This window comes from Phalaenopsis equestris, unplaced genomic scaffold (assembly GCF_001263595.1).
Source record: "Phalaenopsis equestris unplaced genomic scaffold, ASM126359v1 Scaffold000224, whole genome shotgun sequence".
NCBI classification, from domain to species: Eukaryota; Viridiplantae; Streptophyta; class Magnoliopsida; order Asparagales; family Orchidaceae; genus Phalaenopsis; species Phalaenopsis equestris.
Genome location: NW_018164666.1, coordinates 4,758,117 through 4,763,012, shown reverse-complemented (window position 1 = coordinate 4,763,012; position 4,896 = coordinate 4,758,117). Strand labels below are relative to the sequence as shown.

The following is a 4,896-nucleotide window of genomic DNA, read 5'->3' as shown; positions in this document are numbered from 1 at the left end:
ATATATATATATATATATATATATATATATTATTTATAAGCATGTCTATGATGAAACCTACAAGAAACCAATGTGCTGTCCAATATTTCGAGACCCATTATTAGGTTCAGTTCTGTGTTGGTTTCGTTCAGCCATTAGTTTCACTGGTCTGATGATTGGCATTATCAGTTATGTGCTGGTTTATTTTGATTGCTATTTAAAGTTCGCTGCCATATAAAAGCTATTCCTGTAGCTTCAATGTAGCTGCTGATATATGGTCAATGATTTTAAATTTTACTCAAACTTTTTATATGAATGATTGGATGTTGATGTTCATCTTTTTACGTGAATTTTTGTATATTATTCTCTTTTCATCTATTTAATACAATAGCTTGCAATTATACTTGGTTTACTACACTTTTAAATTTTACTTAAAAAACTAAAATAAATGCCTAAGGGGGTGAAGGAAGAATATTTTGGTCCCCGTTTTTAAGAATAAATGGGATGCAGTAGAGTGTGCAAATTATAGAGAAACTAAGTCAATGTGTCATACAATAAAATTATGGTAGAGACTAATTAAACATAGGTTAAGACATGAAAGAAAAATTTCTCTCAATCAGTTTGGATTTATGCATGGAAATTCTACTAAGTTATACTTTTATTGAGAGGTTTAATGGAGAAGTACAGAGAGTCTAAGGAGAGCCTACATACGATTTTTATTGATTTAGAAAAAGATTACTATAATGTTCCGAGCGAAGTTCATTGGAGAGTTCTAGAAAAGAAAGGTGTTAAAATGTAAAAGAAGGTGAGGTTGGCTAGATGAATAAAAAACAACAACAAACCATTATCCCACAAAGTGGGGTCTACAACATGAATCCTTTTCTCCATTATGTCCTATTAAGTGTCATATTTTCATCTAATTCTAATAAATTAAGATCATTTTTTATACAACATGCCGAAGTCTTTTTTAGGTTTGCCTATATCTTTCTTAACATAAGTAGAATTTAAAAAATCTACTCTCCTATATGGATCATCAGATGGTCAACATTTAATGTGATGTAACCACCAAAGACAACTCTCTCTAATCTTGTCTTCCACTGGAGCTACACCAACCTTTTCACAAATATATTCGTTTTGCATTTTGTCTCTAAGTGTAAAGCTGCTCATCCACTCGAAAGCACGCCTCAGCCTGGGACAATAAGACATAAATCTCATTGTATTTTTTCTAGAAAGTGTTGAGGCGGGTCTCAAAATGAGCCTCATATTGTGTTAGTTTAAAAACAATTTGAGGCTAACAAGATTGTATATTTATTTGCAAAACATATGCATGACTTGCGTTAAAATATCCATAGAAAATGTTATGCATATTTTAGAAATTAAAAATTTTGATGTCAGAGCGGACAAGAGGTACGCAAATTTAAACCAGATAAGATTATCATATGTACGAACTTAAAAGACGATGTCATTTAAAATCAAATATCACATTAGTAAATGCTTATAAATTAAAAGTTTCAAAAGTTCTAATATAAATATAGTCTTCAAGTTACATAATTTGATTTTATTTCATGAATTTGCTAGCAATGTATTAGATTCTCCTCTCTTCTCAACTCATAAATTCACATCCATCCCACCATTAGAAAAGTCGGCATTTCATGTTCCTCTAGCTATAAAGCGTGTTGAAATGGTTTCCACTAATGGTGATGAATTCCAAAGATATTTTGTGTGTTTACATGATAGGCTTGTATGCAATAACTCATCAATTACAATGCACAACGTGCAACGCGTATGCTTTGATTTGCTGGATGAATATCAACTGCTAAAGTTGTGAGAGCTGAAATTTTTACAAAATTGGATGGAAATTCTAAGGTCAACGCTCATCAAAAGCATAAATCCTATGCATTAAGACGACCAAATGGGCTTTTGTTGATATGAATATTTTATTTTAGTTCTTCCTACTTCATGGCTTTATTTTAATTTTAAACTATAAACATGCCTATGATGATTCCTATAAGAATATATGTGTTTTCTGATGTTTTTAAGTCTCATAGTTTAGATTAGTCTATGCCAGTTTGGTTCAACAATCTATTCATTGGTATGATATTTGCTATTATCTAATATCACTTCTTCTAGCTTCTACTGTTTACTTCCTACAGTTAATTTTGATAGTTGCAGATATATTATTATCGTCCATTTGATCTACTAATTCTGATAGTTACTGCAATTATTCACTATCAATTTTTCATACTTATCCACTGCCCTCATGTCTATTCAACCACTAGTCTCCATAGCCAGCTTCTGATGTACAACAGCCTGTCGAGAACTCCTAACACCTAACACGGAGGGAGAATTATCTAGTACAAGTCTCGTTGCCAGCCACTATTTCTTTCCTTATTTAGTTCGGATTCCTACAATCCCATTTGGTAGTCCTTCCTTGGCCATCTGCTGCTCCAATTTCGAGCCTTGATTTTTCCTTTAATTTGGATTTCTTTATCTACTTTCTGATAATTGTAGCAATTATTTTATTTGAGTCATTTCTTTCCTAATGTTATTTATTTCCTGAAGTTATAGTTTTGCATCCTATATAATGGCCACCTTCATTCTTTGTAACCATCCAATTTTATTTCAAGATTAATGAAGAATTTCTTTGTTGAAAGTTAATTCTCGTTACTCGTAGATTTGAGTTGCCTTAGTATTGCCCGTGGATTTGAATTGTTATCTCTTTGCTCGTGTATTCGAGTAATTTCAAGAATAAGGCAGCGACCATCTTCTTTTCCGCGCACTCCGCTACATCAGTTGGTATCAGAGCCGGTTAATCCTGTCCAGATGGCGAACAGACGAAACGAAGGCAAAGCCCTTGACGGAGGTGGCCATTAGGAAGATATAGTTACAGGAGCTAAAATTAGAATTCTCTAGTGTAACACTCAACAAATTTTGTGGGAGGACCAAGCCACTCTTGCTAGGCTTGCGGTGGGGAATAATCAACGAGACAATGGTCCCATAGGTCTTACAACCTTACCGAGAATGGATTGAAACTTTTAGTGAACGCAATCCAAAGATTCCATGTAGGCCACTAGCCTATGAGGATATCATGAGCAAGGATGAAGAAGATACTACAACCATACTTCGGAATAATCGAAGGGGTTACCAAGGAGGGCACGACCGAAGGACCTTTCGTATGAAGATGGACTTGCCCAGTTTTAATGGACAACTTCTAATCGAGGGATTCTAGACTAGCAGGAATTAGTTGAGAGGTCTTTCAATTATATGGATAATCCTGAAGTAAAGTGAAAAAAGTTGCGTAAAGACTATTGGGTGGAGTTTCTGCTTGGTGGGAGCCATTGCAAACTACACAGATGCGACAAGGAAAAGGAATGGTTCACACATGAACTAAGATGAGGCGGCTGTTATGATCCTAGTATTTGCCACCAGACTATGAGCCGATTCTGTTTCAACAACATCAAGATTGTAGGCAAGGAAGTAGAACGGTTGAGGTGTACCTAGAGGAATTTCGCTGGCTATCGTTGCGCAATAACCTGCTGGAGACAGATGTGCAACAAGTGTCCATATTTGTTGGACAACAAACAAAGGAAAGTCCCTAATGGCTCAACCACCTTTGTTTAACACCAATCGCGGGACCAGTAGCAATGGAGCCCCAACAAAACCAACCAACACTGTTCCATCGGAAGTGGCACCTCGTAACCCTTATGCTTGTCTGAGGTCTGATAAATGCTATAGATGCAGACAACCAGGGCACTACTCCAACCAATGTCCAAAAAGGGGTATCTTTAACTGGGTGGAACCAGAAGACGATGTCCGAGTTGAGACAAAGGAGGACAAGATAGAACCGCCTAAACTTATGAAGAGGAAAAGGTAACGGACAGCGATAAAGGGGAGTTATTGTCATGCTCGCTGGTGCATGCTGTTAGCACTGAGACGGGAAGAACCATCTCAGAGGCATAACAAATTCTGAACCAGATGTACCGTTAGCAAAAAGAATTGTGATCATTCATAGTGGCAGCAGCGAAAATAAAGTGTCGTAAGCAATGTTTAGAAAGTTGGGGCCTACAAACCGAGAAGCACCCTTCATCGTATAAAATTGGTTGGATTAAACAGGGAGCTGAAGTGACGGTAATTGAAATCTACTGCATTAATTTTTCAATTAGAAAGAGTTATGCCAATGAGGTTGTTTATGACATAGAGATCGATGCCTGCCACATGATTTTGGGACAGTTATGCAGTTGGATGTGGATGTCACACAGGGGTCGTGATAACGATATGTTTTCTTGAAGGGAAGCTTAAAGATCGTCTTGGGACCCATAAAGGAAGAATTTTCAGCTGATCTATTGAAGTCAAAAGGCAAGGCGATATTTTTAGTGGATGTTGGTAAGTTCACTAAGGAAACCAAAAAAAATTGGTGAGATTTTTGCTATGGTAGTTAAGGAAGAAGTCGGTAGGGAATTTATGGAAATTCCAACCAGTCTTAAACCTTTGCTTGAGGAATTTCAAGAGATTATACCGTCAGAGCTACCGGATGGGTTGCCTCCCATGCTGAACATCCAACATCAGATCGATCTCATGCCAGGAGTGAGTTTGCCTAATCGACCACATTACCGGATGAGTCCCAAAGAGAGTTCTTACAGATAATATTAATATATATCCAGAACCAATCTAACCATGCGGTACATTTGAGAGTTCTTACAGTTTTGCAGCAAAAATAAGATGTATGACAATTTAAAGAAGTGTAGTTTTATGACCAATAGTTTGCTATTTTTGGGATTTGTGATAGGTGTTGATGGGATCAAGGTTGAAGAAAAGATTTGTGCAAACTGGGAGTGGCCAGCTCCACGAATAGGAGAGATTCATAGTTCTCATGGTTCGTCAACGTTTTACACGTGGTTTGTTAGGGATTTCAGCAGG

General features: G+C 36.7%; 1 protein-coding gene across 2 annotated transcripts in view; it reads right to left on the bottom strand.

The window, feature by feature from the left end:
• LOC110023355 (transcription factor tau subunit sfc1-like) overlaps nucleotides 1–4,896 on the bottom strand; it is a 54,495-nt gene that overhangs the window by 2,361 nt on the left and 47,238 nt on the right. The gene's annotated exons all lie outside the window — the stretch shown is intronic.